Source organism: Carassius gibelio, chromosome A6 (assembly GCF_023724105.1).
Source record: "Carassius gibelio isolate Cgi1373 ecotype wild population from Czech Republic chromosome A6, carGib1.2-hapl.c, whole genome shotgun sequence".
Taxonomy (NCBI): domain Eukaryota; kingdom Metazoa; phylum Chordata; class Actinopteri; order Cypriniformes; family Cyprinidae; genus Carassius; species Carassius gibelio.
Window position 1 is genome coordinate 1,387,496 of NC_068376.1, and position 27,400 is coordinate 1,414,895.

General features: G+C 35.5%; 1 long non-coding RNA gene across 2 annotated transcripts; it reads left to right on the top strand.

Annotated features, from left to right (window-relative positions):
- The first annotated feature begins 6,016 nt into the window (after positions 1-6,016).
- Positions 6,017-8,914, top strand: LOC128015222 (uncharacterized). Of its 2 annotated transcripts, XR_008183845.1 has the most exons (6): positions 6,017-6,190; positions 6,356-6,516; positions 7,189-7,304; positions 7,420-7,532; positions 7,957-8,084; positions 8,205-8,914. It is a non-coding gene; the product is annotated as an uncharacterized LOC128015222 (long non-coding RNA). The 2 variants fall into 2 exon arrangements; XR_008183846.1 differs by lacking the exon at positions 6,356-6,516 and having other exon boundaries at positions 8,205-8,910.
- Positions 8,915-27,400: the final 18,486 nt, after the last annotated feature.

Here is a 27,400-nt window from a genome sequence, read left to right on the forward strand (position 1 = left end):
GGAAGAGATGATCGTTTCACATGCCACTTGAACTGAGGCACAACACCGATCTGTCACGACACATTAAAGAGCAACAAAATGGTAGTTATTTTTAGAATTGTATTTTATTTTTATTTTTTAATTAAAAAGTACTTTATCAAGAGTAGCCACCTCCATCTTGTCTGTGGTCGCATTGTCAGTGTTCTTTTAAATCCGTGATGTCCACACATCACATGCATGGAGCAAGATATTACATTTTGATTGAATGTTATATTTAAGCCTGTTTAACTATTCCTTAGACAACATATCTTTTGAGAGTTTTAAGGCCTTTAATACATTACAAGCATTTCCTGTACTGTTATAAATTATAAATGGTTATTGGGAGTAAGTGATAGATAATTATGACAAACTTTTATGATTAAATGTAGGGGGGATTCATTTGGAACTCCTTTGGTGAAGGGAATGACTGACCAAATGTTACTTTGACAACGCTGTGAGTTCATGCAGCATTCAGCACTCCATCATTTTTTGCAGATAAATATTTCTTCTTCTTATTATTATTTTATTCAAATATTGTCTAATTGTGTCTTATTTACTATTAAACGTTTTCAAACTAAATTTGCTTACACTACCGACTTATCATATATTTACTAATATAGACTAATTTAATTAGCCTATTCTATTTACATTTGTATGTGAACTCGAAATCAACCCCAACGTTGCTTTAAAAAGCATCACAAGATTTCCTAACATAAACAAAGATCACAAATGGAAATCAGTTCCGTGAAGTGACTATCACATGTTCCCTCCACTAACGGACTTCTGGAAGGGCCCTTCATGAAGGGATTCAGTTGTTTACTTTGATTTGGAATGTCCCTACAAATGGTGTCCCCTTCCCGAAGTGCCCTTCAAGGGCAAAAAAAAAAAGAAAATAAAAAAAAGCCATTAATTTACACGAGCAGAATTAAAGTGCTGAATCTCTTCTGTGACTAATGATGAGTGTGAATTCTGAAACCTGTTAATATGAGCACTAAAATAAATATGGTGTGAAACAAGCCTAAGACCTCAACTGTATGAGGCTTTTCTCAGAAGATACTTGTACATATATAAGCCCAGGATACATCTGCTCATTTATTGTGGGCAGCATGTGTAATATGACATGATGAAATGATTCAGCTTTTGGAGAATCAGCCCAGCAGCCGTCTTCTCCCCAAGCGTCCACTCCTTTCTGAATCTAAACTGTGAACTCCACATCTGAACAGGCAACTCTGCTGAGAACGGCAGGTGGGCTGCATAAGTGTTTTACTGTGTTCTCATGTTTGTTTCACAAAAAAAGTGGGAAAAGGAAAAGGAAAAAAATGAGTAGAACAAGAGAGAGACCTTGTGATGCAGTGTGTGGTGGAAAGCAATGCCTGGTGCCTTGGAGCAGCCTTCCCTGCGCTTAGCCTCCCTAACATGTTGTGGTCCCTAAAAGATATAGCATAAAATATAATTTCTATAAGCTATAGGCCTATGTAATTATACGTTAATTATGTTTAAATATGTAGATTACTTTTACTATTTATATTATCTGCTTATACAATTTATGTAAACTGCTTTTATTTATTTTCCATTGCAACTTTAAACCGGTCTAAAGAGTTTGTTGTTTTCATATAGCCTTGGCAACTAGCCTGAATAATATGCAGATGAAATTAAACTTGTCAATTCACCTCAACATGCCTTTTGCAATCACAAAACCTGCCAGGGGCAATGCTTGAGCAAGACTGTCATTATGTTTTACATCTATAAGACGGGTACACACACTTTGGTGTAGTCTGCCATAAAATGTGTTGTATACTTTTTTTTTTGTTTGTTTGTTTTTTGTGGCACTCTCCCTCTGCCATGGTGCTCCTTTTTCTAGAGAGACATAACTGATTATTTTTGTTCGGGAAAAGAGATAAAAGCCCGCCCACACTGACAATTGATTGGTTGATTTGCAGAAACAGGCCAATCAGGATGCTCTCTGTCTGACATGCGCTTGGTACACACACACATTAGCACACACACGCAAGGTCTCTCGCTCAATCTCCCTCTCTGCCTTGCGCGCTACACTGTTTGAAACACAGTATCTGTTTCGCATGCGTGCTTTTGCTCGCTCGGTCTAGATTCCGGGAGATTTTAACTAATTTGCGGGTCTCAGGGAGCCGCTTTCAATATGCGGGAGACTCCCGGAACTTCCGGGATACTTGGGATGTCTGGGTTAGTGTCAAATGCTGTCTTCAGGCCTACTGTGAGAACAGAAAGAGAGAAACAAAACCAACCTACAGGAGGAAAAGTGCTAACGCAGCCCACCCGATGTCCATGACCTCATTGGATTCTCATTAAAAGCAGGTGCTTTATTGAGCATTTGACTGCTAACAGCACAAGACATAGACAGGGACAATCTCGAGACTTCCAAAGGTGCTGAATCAGATGCTTACTGGTTAAACTGTTAAACTGGATTTGGTTTGAGGGCAGTGTTGAGTACTAAAACTAAACACATGCTTCTCACCTGACAAGCACTAACATTCCTCATAAATACATTTCAAGTTTTAAATGGTCTGATACTAACCCTAAACTATTTTAATAATAATAACAACAATAACAAGAACAACATATACAATAATATATTGGGTCACACTTTATTTTCGGGTCCAATTCTCACTATTAACTAACCATTAACTATGACTTTTGCCTCAATTAACTCCTTATTTGCTGCTTATTATATTTTATAAGGTAGTTGTTAAGATTAGGGTATTGGGTAGGATTAAGGATGTCATGCATTATATGTACTTTATAAGCACTAATAAACAGCCAATATGTTAATAATAGACATGCTAATGAGCAAATAGTTATGAGTGTGAATTGGACCCTATACTGAAGTGTTACCATACATTGTTTTTGATTCATGGATAACAGGCAGTTTTATTTACTTTTCATAATTTAATTTTATGTAATTTATTACATTAAAAAAAAAAAAAAAATACCAATGAATTTTAAAATATTTACTGGATTGTATAATAACTCAATGGATATATATATATATAATATATATATATATATATATATATATATATATATATATATATATATATATATATATATATATATATATATATATATATTTTTTTTTTTTTTTTTTTTTTTTTTTTTTTTTTTTTTTTTATCATCACGCAAATAATTCATGCACTGGATCATCAATCAACAAAATGATCAATCAATAATATAAATTATCATAAGGTTGTTGAATATATTTTTACAGGGAAAAACAACTATTTTGTGTTAAATAACCGTGATAAATTACTTAAGATTTTGGTCTCTAGATCTCGTTTTTAATGTGAATTGCATTAAAATGTTTTACAGGCTTTGCCATTCCATAAATAAAATGACCCTTTATTGACCTCATTAAGGTGTCATCAGATCAATCAGAGTGATTTATCAATGGATTCAGGTCTCCTAATTTTCTCACCTAATAAACGCTGAGCGGTTAGACATTAGTCAGCTGTCTAGAACTACAGAACGACCCCATTACACGAGGACACGAGATACAGCATTCAACAAAGCAATTATAGATAGGCTTTTAAGGCATTATGTGATGCATTTGATTTTTTTTGCATCGTGATAGGCTTTCTTCTGACAAACAGCCGTTATTTGTCACCTCTGATGCTTTCTGTGACCTGTGTTTAGAGGTGGACTGCATCACACAGCGAGTAAAAGGCTATTTATTTCAGACAAATTAAAGACAACCGGCTCACTGGTGAAAGCAATCAGCCTGCTCGCGGGGAGGAACGCAACTTGTTTAATTTGACGTGTTCATGTAAGAGTAAATCACGTACAAGGCAGTGTGTGTCACTCTGAACAGAAGAGTGTGATTCATGGGGGAGACTTTGTTCGTTTAACAAGATACCAGGATCAACTCTGTCAAACTTGAAAGCGGTAAAGTGCCTCTGGTGGGAAATGTTAGCGCAGGTACATATGGCACTCTGCTAGCGTGAAAGAATTAGTGCTCTCACAGCTTAAACACACAAGCCTCCGGTGATGACAGAACACTGATTCATCAGCCACAGACTTATTCCATTATGCGAGTAGATCTGACCGCGATCTTCAGGCCGTGAATACAGCACTCGCTGCTGGTGTTATATGTTTGCTAAAAGGTTGAGAGCTCTTTTGCACCACAAATGCGAATATTAAAAGCATCACTATAAAAATGAGTGAATCTCACAAAGACAGGTCACATTTTGAATCAAAGTCTAAAGACAAGGAAAATGCATAAATAAACTGTTGGCCCTGAAGCTGTTTAGGGTCTTTATTTATTGATTGATTTATTTGCAGTAAGTATTTGTTTGCTTGTTTTATTTATTTATTTATTTTTAATACTATCCTCAGTGGTATTCTTATTAGACTCCTATTGCATATTGAGTATAATTTTTTTTTTTTTTTTCATTAATACATTTGTAGTAGTTGTTACAACAACAAAAAGAGGGTTAATTGACTTAATTGCGATATTGCAAATAAAATACGCAATGTAATGAGAACTGAAAATGAAATCGAAATGTTCTAAAAGACAAAGCTAATTTTCTTTTCATTTCTTATTTATTTCTTAGCAGTTATTTAAAAAAAATAGCATTGCGGTAATAAAAATAAAATATGATATGTCGCATTGTAGTAAAAAATATATTTTCTATAAGCAAAATGTAACTTCTTTTTAAGGTTTTAAGTAAAATATGAATGACATGGTCTTGACAGAAAATACACATAAAGTGTTAAACGTCAACATGAAATCAAAATTGAACTTGCATGGTTCCTTGATACTGTTTTATTTTATTTGCTCTGCTTCTAAAGCCACTTTCTATTTTACTTATTTCACTTAATCTTTAAAATATATAAATGTGTTTCACTCATTTTTTTAAATGCCACACTACAGAAGTAAAATCAGTTCCCATGAAACTGAACTTTGACTTCAAGCTATTTCATAGTTCCTCAAAGAAAGCGAAACATGTTTCTGTACGACTAAAGTATATCACTCAAACTTTAAACCCATCCTCAGCACACTAAGAATGATCACTGTTGCTTTTAAAATGCTGCCGTTTTCAAGACTCACGTTCTGTTTACTTAACACTTCTATGACAACCCATTCTCACTCCAAAGGCGTCAAAAACCGAAGCATGGTCAAGCGCCCCTAGCGTCACTTTTATGACGCCAAATGTGCCTCTCGGCGTCGAATATCGAAGCACTACGACCTTCATTGCTTTCAATGGGAAACTTTTGGCGTCAGAATTCGACACGAGGACATGAGATGTTTATCGCTATGAAATCACGTTCAAGAAGTCTCAGCACACATCGCGATACTTGCTATCAGTTCCACAGTTTGGGTGAGTAGTCGTATATACGCTCTTTTAATGCCTTTTATAAAATGTATTCTGTCTTATTTATTAATCAGATTAGTGCCATATGTTTAATCGCTGTATTATATCGGTCATCCGCGGCTGTCTTTGAGTTTCATTGCGTTTAAATAAATGAACACAGCTGCTAATTAGTGTGATTAAACTCTATCTGTCACGTGACGTGCCATAGACCTTCGATCCGTTTTATATCATTATTAATTTCAGGATTAATGATGTAAGTTGTATTTGTAGTAAAATCATGGTAATCACGACACTTACAATAGTAATAAATGAAATGTGAAGTTAAAACAGTAAACTGGACATTAGTAACTGTAACTGTAGTTTTACTATGGTATATTAATAATCAATACAATAATCACCAAACCAGCTATGTTTGTATCACTGTAATGTTAGTGTTTTTATGTGCTTTTATATGACAGATATCACAGTAATCATATGTTCTGTAGCATGCTTTTAATACCTTTTAATGTAAATCCAAAAAAAAATCAAATTAAAAATAAATAATAAAACATGCATTTTTCCATTTTGCAGTTCATTCATATCAGTTTATATATATATATATATATATATATATATATATATATATATATATATATAAATATTTTGCTCACAGATCATTATTAACATTCTGTATATAATTCAATTTTATTTACTCTCCCCTTTTTATTATTTTTATTTTTATTTTTAGCTGAAAAGACGTAAAGGCAGTCAGCCCAGTGGTGTTTCTGGAGAGGGATTCCTTCAGAAATGGAGAAGACAGAAAGCTGCGGAGGCAGATATATGCAGCAGTAAGTCTGTGATAGTTTGTCCCTTTTATCAAATATTCCTGCTGTTATAATTTGTACAGCATTTGTTGTTTCTTAAACTGTTGCACTGTCCAAATACCCACACTTGCCATCTTTGCACTTGACCACTTGATTACTTATTTGACGTCTTTCCTGTATTTTGCCTAGTGTTCAAGTGAGCATGATGACCACAAGTGTGTGTCGAACTTTTCATGACCTGATGACTGTGTTTCCCAATCCTGATCCTGGAGAACCCCAGCACTGCACGGTTTTGGTGTCTCTCTTATCTGCCTTGGAGTCTTCACTGATGAGCTGATGAGTTGAATCAGGTGTGTTTGATCAGGGAGACATCTCAAATGTGCAGTGTTGGGGTTCTCCAGGACCAGGATTGGGAGCCACTGCCTTATGGGACACTTATGTGTTTACAGAGATTTTTAATAACTAATTATCAATATTTCACATACTGTACATTGGACAGCTTTCCGTGACCTCTTGTGAGATCTCGGCAAAAAGTCTGACGATTTATTCCAAAACATGATGCATGATGGGATACACTAAGCTTTGTATAGCGCTCTGGAGCAGTATTGGAGAGGTTAAGTGTGTGTTAAGGACGCTGTGCTTTGGCATTATTAAGACCGGGGACAGTCTCGTTCACACACTGTCATGTACACACACTCTCAAGTGGCCAAGACTGCAAGTGTGGGTATCTGGACAGGGTCAAAGTCTTAAAAATGATCCCTAAACACATCACAGTCTTAATAATCCAGTTTAACACTTGTATGATATTGTACAAGCCCCAGGACGGTCTCATCTGACACTAATTCATATGACTATAGCTTGCTATTAATTACTTGCTTTCAATAATGGATGCATTTAACATTTAATTATACAGCATCTTTACAGAGGTGTAATGTACAAGTTGCACGTAATTAATAATATTTCCTTCTTTCTGTCTTACAGGATTTTTTGCAGATAATCCTAATGCTGTTCTTCTTTTTCAGGTCTAAAATATCAAGCTCAACAACTCACTCAAGAGCCAACCCTCACAAACCTTCCTAAAAACTAAAAGAGCTATTACTGAGTCTCAGCGAATCTTGCCATGATCAGCTCTTCCCAGGTACATTTGTTTAGAATATTTTTTTTAATCAACATTTACTCCTCAAATGCTCTGGTCTGAATCTTACTTTAAATTAACTTAATTATGTTTAATGAGCAATATTAATTGCACACAGAGTAAGTAGAGATTATCTTGTTTCACGGAAGAGAAGGAAGACCAAGGAAATGATTTGCTCAGGATGAGGAATGAAGATGGCCATCTTGTGCTCAAACAAACAGAAGTCCTCTGGTATGTGTGTGTTGAAGCAATGCTGTGTTATACAACATTTTATGATGATCTCTCACAGAACTGGTCATGTCAGCCTTGATTTCTTTTTATACTATTACAATTACAGCATGTTAGCAAAGTGTGACTGGACATTTTTAATATTATGTTTTTAAAAACACACCACCTGTTTTAAGAGTAGACAAGTATCATGAAATTGGTTTAGTTCATATAAACACCAATTGACATTATTTCATTGTTTTCTAAATGTTATGTTATAAATTGTGAATTGATAGTGGATTGGTTTGAAGCCAGGCCTTACACTGCACAGACTAAAACACATTTGTGAGAGAAGTCAGGAACTTTGGAGAAAGATTACTTATTTGACGTAACTTTTTCTTAATTCTTGCAGAATGACATTTTTATTGCAGTATTTTAATTTTTACAGATGATCTCATCAGCCATATGAGGGGTTTTGACCAAGTGATGCTCTTGAAAGGAGTGAAAGAAGAGGATGTGGTAAATTGTCTTCAGAGAAAAAGCTTCTCAAAAGGTCTTAAAGCAGCTTGAAGAATGGTAAGTGTACAGTACTACAAGGGCCATAGTTGCTCACCCTGCTAAAATCACACAGAACATAAGCTGAACTCTCTGTCCATTAAACAACTTCATCTGGATTGCTTGTTTCACTTTGACCAGGTCTGGGATCTTAGGACTGAGAGATCCTCTGGCTGAGAACAAGCTACACCACATCAGTGCTGGATATCAACCACAAACTGTTTCCAGACACGAGAGAAGAAGAACACGATGGGGAGATGAAACCAGTTTAGATGTGATGATGGGAATCATTATTTTCTGGAACAGTATCACATGTCTTATATGTATCACATGATCTGTATCACAGTTGACTGGATGGGACTGTGTGACTTTTAAGGACATTTCATCACTCATCTGTGTGAACTTTATATATGAGGTTAATGTATTTTTGATGATAATTATTTTCATTGAATCTTATTTGTCTTGATGCTACTTTATCAACTTTATAGTCTATGCTTCAATAAAATGAAAATGGTGAATATTGTGTTCTGAAGATTCTTGGTAAATACATCATTTTACTAGGTAGGCTCATATGTGTTTATTTTAGACTTGGAAAAACAACATATTAATTATTGGGATTATTTTTTTATTTAAGACATAAACATTTTTGATCGGATTAATAACATCTGGGACATCAGTACACCAGAAAGTAATTTTTTTATATTTTAGTAACAAATATGCACATTTTTTAGTGAAATAAAGGGAGTTACGGGATTAATTATTCTGCATTACAAGATGGTGCCATGGGCTTTATTATTACAAACACTTGAGGGATAACTGAGAATGTAGCAGGAATGATCAATGGGATATTGTACTGCATTAAAACCAAGAGCACACACATTACTGATGTCCAGCACCTGAGGAGCAAGATACGGGGGTGAGGAGGACATTTTTACACTGATTTTTGCTAAATAGTTATAGTAATATAGTAAATTTATAGTAAATAGTAATAGTGAAGTATCACAATGTGTATACATTGTCCTTGATTACTGCTTTACAGGTGGGGAATAGATAAAGGCAAGTTGTTGCAGGTTCATCCATTATATTTCTTGCTATTTACTTCAAAAATCAAATAAATAATCTATTATTTTCATTATTAAATCATTTCTTTCTAATTTTTCAATATTTCATCAGATGGCCTCACAATATCCTGTCAAAAGGTATAATAGTCATGATGAATAGAATAGAAAACAGAGGACTGTGAAAACTGTCAGATATAAATGTGACTCAGCTCATTTTGTTGTCCATGATTAGGAGAATACATATATGTAAGTTTTACTGCCCTTCTACCCCCAGGGGCCCAGTAGCACCCCCCGGAAGAGCCCAAAACTGTACATTTCAAATGGCTGTAAATCAGAGTCCAATTAACATATCAAAGAGAAAATGGGCAGGATTATTACTTATGCTATGCTGATAAAATAATGTTGAGCTCAGTTTTCAGAAATAAATGGAAAGCTGACATAAAGGCATTTTAAATATTGCTCACTGTAAAATACCACATTTCAGCCTGCCTCTCAAATATATCATAGAGGTTTGCACAATAAACATATTTAGATATCCAGTTTTCCTTAAAATAAATAATTTATTTCGTTTCGTTAATAAAAAGTTTTAAACTACATTACCCACAAGCCTCCGTCGTTCTATCTATGCAAAGGCAACACTAGGGGGCTGTTTTTTGTAGTTCATTGAAGTTATGCTTAGGGTTAGGATTAGGATCTCGCTTAAGATGTCATTTTTGTCAAGATAGCAACACTTCATTGTTGACTTAATATATTACTAATGTGATGATAGCAGCAAAACGTACTTTTTAACATGATGCGCTGTTTAATATGGGTTAAAAGATAGTCCAACCACAGACTGTCCTGAAAATTCATAGCCAATCACATCAAAGCTGAGCAGCAGCGTCACACTTCCTTATCCATGTATGACAGATGTCTTTCGTTTTTCGGCTGAAGGGATAGATTCGGTTAACAATAGATTAAGCTTGTTACTTATTAGATTCTGTTTTATTAACGTCTTCACCTTCCTCCGTTGTTCAGCTTGACAAACATTGGGCAATATTGATGTGCACATGCCCAGCAGTCGCAGTTGTATCCAACAGACAGATTCCTCTATAATAAATATGACACATTTTTAAGATTTGTATTTTTTTTTTTTTTGACCAAAGACAAATATATTTACTAATCAAATGACGTGCTTCTAAAATTTACATTGTATATTACATTGTGTTTTAAAGTTAAAATTGTTCACATTTGTGTTTCTGTGATTTACCATTCTCTACCATTTGAACTCTAGGAATAAAAACTGAAATTATAAATGAATGAATGAATGAATGAATGAACAAATAAATACATAAAGCATAATAAACATGCATATTTTTGTAAGGATCTTCCATTATTTATTTATATGTCAAACTCATTTAAAGACAACATGCCCAAATTACTACACTGCATCCTCTGTCACCAAGCTCGTTTTTGCCACCATAAAGTATAAAAAGGCAGTTATGTTGTAAACATTAACTATTTTCAGTATGCAAATGAAAATGCTTTTATTAAAAAACAAAACAGTAAATACAGTATGTCTTTCAGAGAACACTGGAAAAAGTGTTGTGACCAAAATGCTATACAACACAATGTAAATGTTTCAAACTCACAAAAAAACACCATGAAGACATGCATGTCAAGTGTGCAATATATTTTTAATATGGAGCGCTATTTTTAACTATTGTTTTCATCACTGGTTCTGTAATGTATTCATTATGAGCTTATAATTAAAACAAAGTTACATCTTCTGCAAAAATCAAACCACTGCAAAGTCTAATCACTGATCCAGGGACCATTTCTGTGTGTGCGGGGGATAAAGAGTTAACGAGGTGAGTCCTTGTGCATGATGGAGAATTACAGCCTTATCCTCAAACAATCCTGTAAGACAGAAAGGAAGGAAATATTAAATTACATTCAACTTCTACATTACACTGTGTTTTGTTTAGACCATAAAAGCAGCCTCTGTAAAGATGCTGTATAATTAAATGTTAAATGCATCCATTATTGAAAGCAAGTAATTAATAGCAAGCTATAGTCATATGAATTAGTGTCAGATGAGACCGTCCTGGGGCTTGTACAATATCATACAAGTGTTAAACTGGATTATTAAGACTGTGATGTGTTTAGGGATCATTTTTAAGACTTTGACCCTGTCCAGATACCCACACTTGCAGTCTTGGCCACTTGAGAGTGTGTGTACGTGACAGTGTGTGAACGAGACTTTGCCCGGTCTTAATAATGCCAAAGCACAGCGTCCTTAACACACACTTAACCTCTCCAATACTGCTCCAGAGCGCTATACAAAGCTTAGTGTATCCCATCATGCATCATGTTTTGGAATAAATCGTCAGACTTTTTGCCGAGATCTCACAAGAGGTCACGGAAAGCTGTCCAATGTACAGTATGTGAAATATTGATAATTAGATATTAAAAATCTCTGTAAACACATAAGTGTCCCATAAGGCAGTGGCTCCCAATCCTGGTCCTGGAGAAGCCCAACACTGCACATTTGAGATGTCTCCCTGATCAAACACACCTGATTCAACTCATCAGCTCATCAGTGAAGACTCCAAGGCAGATAAGAGAGACACCAAAACCGTGCAGTGCTGGGGTTCTCCAGGATCAGGATTGGGAAACACAGTCATCAGGTCATGAAAAGTTCGACACACACTTGTGGTCATCATGCTCACTTGAACACTAGGCAAAATACAGGAAAGACGTCAAATAAGTAATCAAGTGGTCAAGTGCAAAGATGGCAAGTGTGGGTATTTGGACAGTGCAACAGTTTAAGAAACAACAAATGCTGTACAAATTACAAAAGCAGGAATATTTGATAAAAGGGACAAACTATCACAGACTTACTGCTGCATATATCTGCCTCCGCAGCTTTCTGTCTTCTCCATTTCTGAAGGAATCCCTCTCCAGAAACACCACTGGGCTGACTGCCTTTACGTCTTTTCAGCTAAAAATAAAAATAAAAATAATAAAAAGGGGAGAGTAAATAAAATTGAATTATATACAGAATGTTAATAATGATCTGTGAGCAAAATATTTAGATATAATAAATATAAATATATATATATATATATATATATATATATAAACTGATATGAATGAACTGCAAAATGGAAAAATACATGTTTTATTATTTATTTTTAATTTGATTTTTTTTTTGGATTTACATTAAAAGGTATTAAAAGCATGCTACAGAACATATGATTACTGTGATATCTGTCATATAAAAGCACATAAAAACACTAACATTACAGTGATACAAACATAGCTGGTTTGGTGATTATTGTATTGATTATTAATATACCATAGTAAAACTACAGTTACAGTTACTAATGTCCAGTTTACTGTTTTAACTTCACATTTCATTTATTACTATTGTAAGTGTCGTGATTACCATGATTTTACTACAAATACAACTTACATCATTAATCCTGAAATTAATAATGATATAAAACGGATCGAAGGTCTATGGCACGTCAGGTGACAGATAGAGTTTAATCAGACTAATTAGCAGCTGTGTTCATTTATTTAAACGCAATGAAACTCAAAGACAGCCGCGGATGACCGATATAATACAGCGATTAAACATATGGCACTAATCTGATTAATAAATAAGACAGAATACATTTTATAAAAGGCATTAAAAGAGCGTATATACGACTACTCACCCAAACTGTGGAACTGATAGCAAGTATCGCGATGTGTGCTGAGACTTCTTGAACGTGATTTCATAGCGATAAACATCTCATGTCCTCGTGTCGAATTCTGACGCCAAAAGTTTCCCATTGAAAGCAATGAAGGTCGTAGTGCTTCGATATTCGACGCCGAGAGGCACATTTGGCGTCATAAAAGTGACGCTAGGGGCGCTTGACCATGCTTCGGTTTTTGACGCCTTTGGAGTGAGAATGGGTTGTCTATGAACAACTGCCGTATCTTCTGTTCCGAAACTTAACATGAACATAAGCACATCTTTCATTCAGCAGTCTTGACTGATTATTGATTGATGACATGTCAGCTAGTGACAGTTTGATATTCAGACAACTCGTGAAATCAAATACAACATGCCCGCAGCTGCGGAACTAAATAATATTGACAGCACTTTCACACACTATCTGATGGCCTTGCAAAATTCTCAGCTACGTTAATAGTTAAATACTGCAGTAATAATTTTCCCTCCTCAGCTGAATTGAGTCAAACACACTGTATTCATCATTCTTAACTTCAGGAATCTCAAAACCCGCATTGTGAGGGTTAAACTGTGTTATAGTGAAAATACAACAGCTCAAGGCCATGCAACTTTTGTTCAGTATTCTTCATTTTATAAAGAGAATGCACAAGCATACGGTACACACAAACAAACACAAGCTGATAAACTCCTACACTAGACTCCCCCACACACAATCTACTCAGTAGACAAACAAACACACATCAGCAGAATGCAGATATACAAAACACACACACACAACAAAACAAGAGCCGTCGATTGCAAAAGGGCCTTGATACAACCTTGTGAGTTAATTCCAACTTGTGAAATGCCATCCAATAATTAAATTCCTCTGGGTGCTGCACTAAAGAAGAAATTATTTCCTTTTGTCATCAAGTGTGTCTGACAATCTACTGGGCTACACACTTGAGGCTTGTGAGCGAGCTGCAAATGTTAGCGCGAGAAGCGTTACACAATGTGAAAACCATGCGTCAACAAGATCATGAAACTTCTAAATTAGGGAAATTTTCTAAGAAATCAAGGCAGAATTGAATTCATTATTTATTAGATCTGTGAGGAAGGTCTTTGGAGAATGCTTACGCAGCTCTGGAGAAGCTGTTTAACACTTCTTTTAAAATGCCTCTCTACAGTTTGTCAACTGAAATTTCATTTATGCTGAGTTTAAGCACACACGCCGGCTTTAAATATTATTGCCATGCAGAATCGCAACTGGTTAGGTGGGCAGATTAAATAGAATTTTCATCTCAAGCCCATGGAAGTAGCTGTGCGAAGCATCTTGTGGGTTTGTTAGCAGAATAAAGCCGCTAAAGACATGGCTCAAAGGTTTCTGAACAGATGCTGATTCTCCATTGATGTCCTCAGCCAAAATGATATTGAATAATTGCAGATGTGCATATTAAAACCTTTTTTTATTTTTTTTATTTTTTATGATCCCCATTTATAGTTAGTCAAGGTTTCTTTCACCAATTATTATTATTATTATTATTATTATTATTATTATTATTATTATTATTATTATTATTATTATTACATTTTCCTAAAGCTATATGTTCAAATTCCTATGGAAACATCATTTAAGGTTGTAGGTTCAGGCTTTTAAACCAGTGCCATAAAATTGAATGTGCAATTACTCAGGTAGCTATTTATAAAGATGTTCATCAGACCTAACTTTCTTAAGTTATGAATGTTATGAAGGGGAAACTGTTGTTACATTAGCTGACCTGACAGTGAAAAAAAGTAAATAAAATACAAATACAAATTTCCAATAGCATTTTCTTAAAAAAATAAAAAAATAATAAAAAAAATAAAAAAATAATTTTATATATATATATATATATATATATATATATATATATATATATATATATATATATATATATATATATATATATATATATATATATATATATATATATATATATATATATATATGAAGCAGTAATTATAATCAGTGATGCCAGACTGGATGTAGCACACCACGACATGATAAATCCCCTGTCCGGTCTGTGAGGTACTGACACAGAGTTCAAATGTCCTGTATAGACACTAGACAGACTAAACCTGTCGCAACGCGGTTGTGTTGCGTCCAATTTACTTTTCCACCACCAAGCAAGCTCAGTAGCTCCTAGGAATAGGAATCGTTGCCATATTTCTTGTTACCATCTTTTATTTATCGCTGTCTCGTTTGTATTTGGCCAGTTTGGAGAAAGCATCACCAAACCTGACCAGCCAGCGTTTGCGATCACGAGAACTTGTGCAAACACTGATGCAGGGCCGGCTCTAGGTTATTTGGTGCCCAAGGCGAGAGATTTTAAATTTTAAATCAGTTACACAAACTATTATCATAAAACTATTATTTAGTCTGGATAATTTCCTGAACTTTGGCCTCTGGACTGCATTAGAGAGTGCAGAATCCAGGAGAACCTTACAGTCATTACAACAATACATACATTTCTGAATATAAATCATCTGTACAATGGATTTGATAAACTGCAAATAGCATTTAAAGCAGTGGCTGCTGCATGAAATTTCCTGGAGACGGTGCGGGCTGCCGTGGCTGTCGGCCTTCCAGGGGATTGATGTGTTGTCTCCACAGATACCGCGGCTACTGTCAGTCATAGAGGGCGTCTAAACCGCTCTTGCACTGCGAGGCTTGTGTATCTTGTACATGTGTGAGATCGCTGACATTCATCTGAGACCCACTGATCGCTTTAGTTTCTTATTACTGCTGAAAAAGTGAGGTTTGTTCTAGTTATTGTTCGTAAGAGCTCGGCTGTCATGTGCTGTGTTTCTCCACCTGCTGATCACTCCTCACCTCTTTCATCCTGACTCACAGCACTCACACTTACTCTTTCATTCTCTCCTTCTCTCTTTTTCACAGACACATGGCAAAAATAAATAACAAAAATAAAAAATACTCAATTAGTAATCCTCAGATACAGTGCATTTACGTGAGCAGCAAATTGTATGAGGCAAATGTATTTTCCTACACTAATGGCAAACTGCTTTTTTCTTCTTGTTCCATTGATGGAATAATATAATATAATATAATATAATATAATATAATATAATATAATATAATATAATTATATTATATTATATTATATTATATTATATTATATTATATTATATTATATTATATTATATTATAAAACTAATTATGGAATATTTTTATAATTTAAAATAACTGTTTTCTAATTTAATCTATTTTTAGAATGTAATTAATAGTACTATGACAGCATAATAAGACGGTTTATAATAGAGCATAATGGTGATATTTCTCATGTTTATTTCTGCTCCTCTCAGCTGTGAGTTGTGGGCTCAGTTTGATTACTTCTCACCTCTTGCTCTCCCTCTGTCTCCACCTGCCATCCCTCCATCTGTCCCCGTCCCTCTGTTCTGACTGCACCCCTCCTCACCTCCAGTTAATGGGCTCTTCCAGGTGCAGCGCACCCCCACGACACCCATGGACTGACCCATCTCCCCCACTAGACACGATTATTTTTACTCTCTTCCTCAAGTGTCATGATGGATTGCCCTTATAAAATGATACCTGGACATTTTTAGCTGTACATCTGTCTTTCTAAAGCTGCATCCCAAATGTATGTGCCTCTTTGTCATCAACGTCTCACATTTCCTGTTATATTCTGTCATGAAATATTATTTCCTGACTACATCACAACAACAACAACAACAACATTAAGCAGGGCATAGGACTAATATGACATTACGGCGGTGAGAGATGTGAGACAGGGAACATATGATGAGAAAATCCACTGTCTACACACTGAAGCCTTCTAAAGCTGAACGTAAACACTCACACAAACACACACACACACACACACACACACACACACACACACGCACAGGCACTGGACAAGCTCCAAGCACACAAGAGGATGCAATTACAAGGGTGGTAAGAGCTGTGAGCTGTGGTAGAAAAGTAACACAAACCATATGGTAGTACACATAAATACACTTACACACAAAATTGAATCTAAATACAGTGGAACAAGTGTTTGTTTACTTCAGCCACACTTCAAAATTGTTGAATGCCACTGCATCAGATAACAACATATCAAACTAAACAGCATCTTGACAAGTTTAGTTAAATGTTGTAGTTGTGGGTAAAATACTCACAAATGAAGAGATGATGAATATTTACAAAGATACTTTGCTCCTGATTGTGTTCTACCACTCAAAAAGTTATTGTTACTATTATTATTATTTAAGAAATTAATATATGTATTCAGCAAGAGTGCAATAAATAAATGAAAAGTGACCGAAAAAGATAAAACATTCTTCACAGCATCCACAAAAATATGAAGCAGTAGTAACGGTTTAAAAACTGGGCAACTGTTTTAAATTTATTGAGCAAATCGGCATATTAGAATGATTTCTGAAGAATCATGTGACACTGAAGACTGGAGGAATGATGCTGAATATGTTATCAATAATTTGATTGATATATAACAAAATGTACAAAAATTTACCATGAACCAAACACCAATGTTATGACAGGTACTGTTTGTACAATAAAACTTTGCAACCTGTCCTCCAACCAACATGCCTGTATGGGTCGTTTGTCCTGAAATACGACCTATCAGAGCATATACTACAATTGTGCCCCTATCAGCAAAATGTTGTTTTCATTTTAATGTTTTGTACTCTTTTATTTGCACTCTGATTTGCATTTCATGTAGCTCAGTTGGTAGATTATTGCGTACCTTGATATGTAATCATGCTATCATGGGTTCAATCCCAGAGAATGGACGTGCATGTAAAATGTATATGCTCTATTTCTGTTAGGTTTAGGGGTGGTGTTAGGTGTGGTCATTTGAACGAAAAAGCCACCTAGTAAAATATGTACAAATTACTGTGAGATCGGTGTAAAAAGTCCACACATTGGGTCTCATTCATGAAACACGAGCAGAACGAATTTTTGTGTAAATCGCGTGTAAAGTGGTTTTGGCGTAAATTTTCGGATTCATTAAAACGTTCGTATTTTCCAAATGTTAGTTGGTACGAAAGAAATCTACACCTGCTCCCAGCCACGCGTAAATAGTGCGTTTACTCATTAATACAGCTGCATTTTAATTCACCTTAATCGGGTACATATTTACACAGCATTTGAAAAAAAAATATTATATATATTAATTACATACGGTTTTTCTTTTTACTTTTATTATGAGAGCCAGTAATAGGATCTGTAATATGCTGCCAAACTTCCTTTTTTAGGACCTGATACGCCGCTAGTACGCTTGAAAATAAAATGTGGCGTTTTGAATGAACTTCTGATAATAAAACTTAAATTTCTGCAGCTGAGAAATATTTCTTTTTCAGTCGCTTTTGAGAAGACATGTTGAAATCCTTCGTTTGGTGTCATAATATGATGCTCATATATAGTTGTCAGTCGGATTTAATGGGAGGGATTTATGGTAACTGAGAGTGAGCGTGCACGCGCGTCCCATTTACGACTGATTGGAATTCATTAACACACACACACACACATTTCACTATCACATCTGACGTTTACGAAGTTTTTGTGAATCAGGAGAAGAGTTTTCGGAAAGTTCTCTTTACGCGCAAATCACTCAGATATTTACTCGTATATTTACGAATGTTTCATTAATGAGACCCATTGCATTTAAATAAACGTGTTTTTCATTTCATGACGACAGACGCAGCACGATACTGTCATTATTTTTTACGCCCGCTAGAGGCCGCTTAACTATGAAATGTAAAAATAGGTCCTAATAAGGTACTTGCAGAAACAACCTATATGGACGTTTTTTGTTGGAGGACAGGCTCAAACTTTGATATTAGCCACCACTACTTTCCCCACATTTCTAAAACAGGAAACTGATAATACTTGCTCTTTTCATTCAGTTTAATAACGTTTTAGTAAATTTATACAGTAGAATAGGTTTTTTTTTTTTTTTTTTTTTTTTTTTTTTTTTTTTTTTTTTTTACTGATAGTTCACACTAGCTTACTGTGTATTCAGCAACACTGGTTTAATTTAGTAATTGCAATCAGGTAAAATGTTAATGGGCCCATACCTAATCAGAATTTGATAATTTGCCGATATTAATAAAAAAAATATTGTACATGTTAACCTAGTGACTCAATGAAGCCTGTCACATAATTCCCTTCTAGCTAAATGCGTGATTTATCCATATGTCTCTCTCTCTTTGAGACCTGTTTATGTGGATTAAGCTCCATCACAGAGCTGTGAAGCCCAAATCTGCTTACTGGGGTCAAGGTAAGCTTCTTCTGAAGAGACCGCTAAACCAGCCACACATACACTCAGTGTCTTCCACACAGAGTGCTAATGATAATATTACTGCTTGAAGTTGCTGCCGTGAGTGAGAAACCACTGCAGGAAAATAAGCAAGAGAGAAAACATGGAATTCAGTGAGTCAAATGAAACCCAGGTGACAACAGTTTTAACATCACATTATGTAAAGATACAGCACCGGCTGTCTGTACCATTCTAGAGCCATTTTCTGCATTTTTTGGCAGTTGCACAGCCAGCTTGGCCTCTGCTCAATCCACCTTTCATCATTTTGCCATTTATTTATTGGGGTTGATAATATTTCGTAAATACAGTAAATGAGTTCCAGAGGTGGAACAGAGACCCCAAACAGTCAAATGTTCCAGTTAAAATCACCCAGGAAATGCAATAAAATACATTTTACAGAAAGTAAAGCTGTTTTCTCAGACGCAGGTGTATAGCATGTTTTGATGTTCTCCTTCCATCTATGGAGTACAAGAACGTTTTTAACCCTCCAGCAATGGGTTTCAACAAAATTGAACAACTCCACAATAAAAACCTACTGCTGGTCTTCACAACCTTCAACCCACTGTCTCTCTCTTAAAATAAGGGCTCCAATTAAACCTATGATGACAGTTTCATAAAGTTCAGTATATATATATATATATATATATATATATATATATATATATATATATATATATATATATATATATATATATATACAAAATGCCAGAATTCTCAGGTGATGGAAATAGTGAGAATATGTATTTTTAAGGGTGTATTGTATTCAGTAGAATTATCACCTGATCATTTGTGTTCTTTTAACAGTTTGCTAAGTGTAAGTGGCCTAAACAATGCCTTATATTTTAAAAGTGCTAGCGTATTACCTTAAACATGTCTAAATCTGTATAAAATTAAGATTCAGACAATGTGCAGATCTAATTAACTTCAGCCTTGACCTTGTTACATCGAGAAATCATTATACCTTCTAATGCATCAAAATTAATTTCCTAATTTAGACTGCAGACTATTTGTCTTTTTAATAATTTCAAAGGGGACTGGCGGTAATATACTTGAAATGAGACACAACACGGGATGTTCTTCTTTTTCAAGCACTGACTGAAGGGAACAGAGTTCCACCGACAGTTTTAATCAGTGTAATAGAGAGTTCTACCTGAGCTGCCATTCAGATTATTTGTAATCAAGAGGCTTTGATGGTGGAGAGCTGTGGTTATTATAATTTCATTCCAAAATTACAGGTGAGTGCCTAATGATGTCCATAATTTCAAATAAATGCTGATTGCATTTGAGTGGTTTAGGATGCTGATGCAAAGAATGCGGGTTTGCAGGTTGAAATTTTAGGTGAACTATCCCTGACAGTCAGATCTTTGGATTTCGTCAATGACAGATCATTATGAATTTTGCTGAATTGTAATGAATTTGATCAGATTTGTCAAATCATCTGGGCCCAATTCCCCGATAATATTCAGTCTTAGTGCGCTAAGATATATTATACCAAAGTTGTTTATGTTCCTAAGAGTGTTCCCTGAAGTGTCCCTTAGGAACACGCTTTAACATGCTGCATCTTACATTCGACATTACAAAGGCGCTGTCCCAAGTGAAGGTGCTGAATTAGTTGGCATTGATTGCTCAGGAATCGATTTTCCACTTCACAAACATTTACTGATATTCCCAGGTTTTAGGTAATTGCAGGAGCCCTAGCAAATTGTAAGTGTAAGTCTAGAAAGTCACTTTTGATAAAACATCTGCAATATTATTTACAAAATCAAAGTGAAATTCTTCACATATTTTTTACACGGCATTTTTAGATCAGTACTTAAAGAAAAACAGTTAGACTAAAATACAATACACTGGAACTGTGAGCCAATTGTGTGATCATTGTCTATAATACTCTTTCATCCTCCTGCATAAACCATAATAAACCCTGGAATAACACCAGCAGTATCATTTTAATTTCCAGTGGTGCGTTCAAGTCGCTCACTCAAAGCATAATGCATGTGCTAACAATTTCATTTTAATATCAAATTCAGACAGAGCACTTGGCTGTGCTCGGTAAGTTGGTCTCGGTTAGCCGCAGTGAAAGCGGATTAGTGCTCTTTCCAGAGAAACCTGGGCTAACATCTGCCACTCTGCCCCCCTGCCAGCTTCTTCCTTATCACACCTCTCAACACTGCACCATGTGCTTACCAGGGGGGAAGAAATCTACAGGCCTCTTTCATATTGCATAGCAATGAGCCCTTTTAGACTATATTTAAAATGGCTTGCGAAATAAAGTAAATCTCCCAATGACGGCAGCTGCTCACTATAACAAAGCTTTATGATGTGATGCTTCTTCGTTTAATGCGGAAGCAACAAGCTGCCAGTAAGAGACCAGCTAAAGCAAGAGATAACTCTCATTTATTTTAGAAGATGCTAGTCCTGACCTGGGTTAGATATAAATTCAAGACACTTATCATTGTGATCAGCCATTATAAACCAATGGAGCGTCTATTCTGTGCTGCAATAAAGAGCACCTTAATGTATGTGGTTAAACTGTAACATGATGTCATATATCTGCAAGATTATCAGTATATGATCATGTCCTGCAGTAAACAATACTAAACTCTGACTTTAAACTGACTGACAGTATGATGTACTGACTTTGAGACTTGAATACCATTATATGTCCAATTAAGTCCACTTACAACGTTAGTTATGGTTTTTTGCTCCAAAAATTGTCATAATTTAGATCTTTGTTGCCATTTTCAACCTCTCTCAGACCCTTAGAATGTAGATGCACCTTTAAAACTTCTACATATGTTTATTTCCACAGGTACACACATCCACTTCTTGTTTTCATAAATGCACTCTAATCTTTGGATCAAATATGGACCAACCTAACTTCTGGGTTAAAATTGTAATTAAAAAATGGAACCCAATGATTGTATGCAACGAACATATATTACATTTTCAGTACTATTTCATAAATACAAAGCTCAAATGAACATAATTTATTTAAAATAGAAATATTTTTGTAACACACATGCCTTAACTAACACTTTTTGATCAGTTTAATACATCCTTTGTTGAATAAAATTATTAATTGATTTCATTTAAAACATTCTTACTGACCCCAATTTTTGAACAGTAGTGTAAACAAATATACAGTATTAACATTAAAATGTACACATAAAAATAATTCTGGACCAATAATTAATGGCATCCACAGCCCCCTGATTGAGAAGTATTGCATCCACACACACACACACACACACACACACACACTGCTGTTTGTAGGTAATAACAAGGTAATTTAGATTCTTTAAGGCATCCATTAGCAATTTAGCTGACATCTAGTTACAATTTTATCTTCACAACTCATTCTCTCTCCAACATGCACACGCATACACACACACTTTGCGACTTCTCAGCTCATCTCATTGCTCTCTGGAGACCAAAACCTATTAAAGGCCATTATGTCCCAGAGCTCTCAATTTCTAAAGAACCAGAGAGAAAACACGGCTGCCATATTAACCACCATTACTCCAGACATACATTCAAAATCATGTACACCATCTGTACGTGCTTCCATGTGACATCACATATGCACCCGGGACATGCATATACCATGTGTTCTTTATACAATATGAAGCAGTTGTTTAGAGGTTCAAACCTCTGTGGATGTGCATGTGGTGTCTGTGTCAAATGGTCACATGTAGTTGTACAAGTGTATGTGTCAAATGGTAAGGCCTTTGTATGCACAATTAAAGTTTCCTGAATAGATTTATACAGTATAACCCAACAGGTGTCCTTAATAGGCTTCTTAAACAACCAGCACAGCTTTCTTGATCAACCAGTTTCACCACAAGTTGTTATAGTTAAATGCTTGGCTATGGTAGTTAGTCTCATGTGAGCACTCTAAACAAGGAAACAACTTATTCAGACACTAGCGGAAGGCAAAGGCCTCACTAAGTCTTAAAATATTCTGACTTTAAGGTGTATAACTATTGTGAGTCGGACATTAACATATCTGTACATATTCCCAAACATGTATACACACATCTGGCAGTAGCGGACAGGGATACTAAAAGAAAAATGTCCCTAAAACATACAATGGTACGTCCTTCCAGGAACAGAATGAAGCACTTGGCCCTCAAGCACAAGGGCTCCTGTAGGATGTTGGCCCCCTCCCACCATTTGTATGGCCCCTCAGGCTCAGTGCCTGCCACTGCTGCCCACTCTACAGGACAGGTTCTGTCATCATATTCTGCCCATCTGCCACCGGTCACAAGCAAAACAAAAGCAGCATTTGAAGGCATTATGTTGACAATCCGTCTCAACAATAACCCATTGTTTATTGAATTAGTGGAAGGATGTCTTGCCAGTGGCATTCAGATCCATTTAGTAATATAAACTGCAGGCTTGGGATTCACTCTTAACGACCCTTTACTGGAGGTCAATGGATGAAATTGGGCTGGTAAACCAATAGCACAGAGGAAACTTAAAATCCTGTTGAATATCATGAAAAAAAAAAAAAGACTGGTTTTAGCTAGTTCGCCAGTAGTAAGTGCTAACATTGTGCATGCAACATCAAGGTCCTAGGTTTGTACATTATATTAATTAGAAGTGACTGTAGATATAAATGGCAAATGATGAAAACTCCTCCACACAATCACCCAATTAAGCTTGTTGGCAAGCTAATAAAATAAAATCAGCTTTGCATCGCAGGAATAAATTACATTCTAAAATATATTACAATAGAAAACAGTTATAATAAATGTTAATAATGTTTCACAACATTAGTGTTTTTACTGTATCTTTAGTAAATACATAAAAATACTGGTATATATATATATATATATATATACCAGTATTTACCATATACCATATCAGTGGTGTAGTCGGGGCCATACACAAGTATACACAGTATACTAACTTTTTTCCAAAGCCATTTGCATATTACGACTTCTAAGTTTCAATATTTGCGTATACCCTCAGTATACCCACTTGTTTTGTTGCTTCGCTAGTCCGTAATCTACTATCATGTAGGCTCTCGCTGCAGCTAGAGCGCTCTGCTCAAATGCCATCCTGAGCAATCGAGTTTTGAGCCAATCGCCAAAATGAGGGAGACCTCCCCCGCAATAAGCACTGTTTTTAAATTACACCAAACTGCAAAAAGCAGATAGCCTACTGCAAAAAGTGTGGAGTGGCAATAGTTCTAATTAATTTTGATAGAAGTGAAATGTTAATTCTGTAAGAGCCCAATTAAATCTAAATATCAGTGTCTTTTATAAATTATGTATGTATTATTTACAAATAATAAAGTTCTTAAAAGGATATTTCACACAAAAAAAAAAAACAAAAAAAAAAACAAAAAAAAAAACATGTCATTCCAAACCTGTATGAATTCTTTCCACTGTGGAACATAAAAAAAAGAAGTCCATACAGTAGAAATCAAAGGTATAAGCAAAATGGTTAAGTAAAATTCCACAAAATATTGTATTTTGTGTTTCACGAAGAAAGTAAGTCATACAGGTTGCAATCACTTGAGGGTGAGGAAAGGATGACAGATTCCATTAGAAGTAGGCCTAATTTTTTGGCATTCTAGTTCAAAATCATTACTTTAGTGTCAAGTGCATTTCTATATGACAAAAATGCATGTGTCTCTGTCGTGTTTTATTTATTAATTTATTTACTTCAATAATCCAGCAGAACATTCATGGGGGAACTCGTGGGCTGGATATGTTCAGGGCCGAATTTGAACCCCAGTCCAGTCCTGCCTACAGGCTGAAAAACACCCTTGCAGGAACTATGATTCCCATCCTAAATAATAAAAAAGCATTAAATAAACCATAAAATTAAGATTTTTTGTGGTGGGAATAGTAAACCACTTTTTTCTTTAGGACTACACCACTGATGTGCACATATATATATATATATATATATATATATATATATATATATATATATGTGTGTGTGTGTGTGTATAACCCCTCTCTCCCAGGTCCCCTCTGACGCTCCTCGCACTCGCTCCAAGCGGGGCTCAAACCCGGGTCTCCGGCATGGGAGTCAGACGCACTAACAAGGAGGCTAAATGGCTACAGCCACTAGCGTCTGTCGCTTGTGTGTCTCTTGAGATCGGGGAGTGAGGTTTACCTCCACAGCACTACTCGCTGTATACACACATACACACAGCTGATGGTGCCATCATAAACTGAAAAACAATTCTTTGGAGTTAAGGGAGTCAACAGAGTTATGACACTGATGCACTGCACATTCAGATGAATGTTTTGTCGGTATGTGTGTGTGTCAATCCAGTGAACCATACCAGGCTCTGAAGCAGGGCGAGGGAATTACACATCTTCTCAAACTCATCAATGATGAATGGTAAAAGTGCATCCATTTTCATGCTAGAAAACATAAAAATCTGTCCTTTCCACATTCAGCATCAACATCCTTAGTCCGCAATCCTGCTATCACAAAAATACATTGTTCGTAGCATAAAAACACACACACAAACAGTGCACTGGTACAGACCCACCAGTTCACATCCAGACAGCCTATGTATTTCACCTGCGAGCTTCCTGCTCCGGCATAAGTAAACATCTTGCCTTGCTGCTCCCAGTAAATGCTTTGAATTAAGTGTTAAAAGGGTTGAGAACAGCTCGCAGCCACTTTATTCATTGCAGAGATGGAAGATGTAAATACAAATGAATGCAAAGTCTTTCAAAGCCGCAGCAGACGCCTAACACCTTGCTTTGGTGGGTATCAGAGTAAGGTGCACTCTGAACCGCGACTTTCACTTAGCGGAGAGGCTGTTACTCTGTTTGAGTCGAGAGATGGCACCGCACCAGCACGATTCCCCATAAGAGCTTAAATCATCGGGCACTCTCCCGCCCACACCCACACACGCGCGCAATCACACTTCTGCCGCTGTTTGTTGTCTTTGCAAGCTCATATGAAATGTTGACAAAGCAGAAGTGCTTGTTTGCATTTTGTTTTATGAACGGTATCAAGGCAGAGACGCTTCACATCTGGACTGCACATGTTGGCCGAACAAACACAGGTTTGTATAGTTAGCGAATAGATTATCAGTCTGTTTGATTCGTAGGTGGATGCAGGCAGCAATCAGGCTTTTTTTTTTTTTTTTTTTTTCTTGGTTTAATAGCAAAACAATGTGTCTCCATAAGTGTATAGAATGAATGAATCAGTAAATTAATAGTGAAACCACTTGCTTTTAGCAGTGGCAGCTTCTCCTGTCAGCTATCTGTCTGCATCATGCACGCACTCATGAAATCTTTACCTACTAGAAGCCAAAATGACAATAGCATCATACAGATCATATCATGTTCATAAACTCAAGTTAAATAAAACATGCTCACACCCCTGTAAACATCCACCAAGATACAGCACTGTTTACTAGAGACATTTGTGTATATTTACAGGAAAAAAAAATAAAATAAAAAAATAATCTGGCAAGTGAAAACCTTGGAATTATTATTATATGTTTTTATTATTATTATTATTATTATTATTATTATTATTATTATTATTATTATTATTATTATTATTTATTATTTGTGTACTTTAGTTCATTAAATAAGGGTTACACAGAATGAACAAATAACATATTCTTGATGCCATGACATTTCACACAATGCACCAGGTTTTTTATTTCTTTTATTTTTTTTTTATAAAATTTTTATACAATTATCGTAATTTCTATTTTGATTATTTTAATAGATTAAGTAAACTATTTTAAAAATGGCTGATTGTTTACTGTTTCTCTACATTAAAAAAAAAAAAGTTCCACTCAGAAATGTCCTAACCTTTACTTTAACTACACAAAGTCTTGTAAATGTAAATGTAAATTGTAAATGTGTAGCAGAATTAATAAAGCTGCATTTAAGCATCATTTTCTCAGAGCATTATTAACAAATCAAACTGAATAATTATATCATCAAGGCAAACGCAGCTGATTGAATGATTTGCCTTGAGTAATCAAACCCTGTTGACAACTTTAACAGAAGCACTGGCTGCAATTCCTGATAGTCTGTGCGCCAGCGACACTTCAACGCTGTAGGTGGGATCTCAATGGAATCTGTTTTAATGACACAATTAATTATAAACTTAGTAATTAGATTAATTAGTTAATTGCATAAAGGGCCCTTCCTCTTGCCGTGGTACCATGTAAAATTAAAGTTTAGTGATGCCAGGAATCCCTGTAGAAAAAAATAA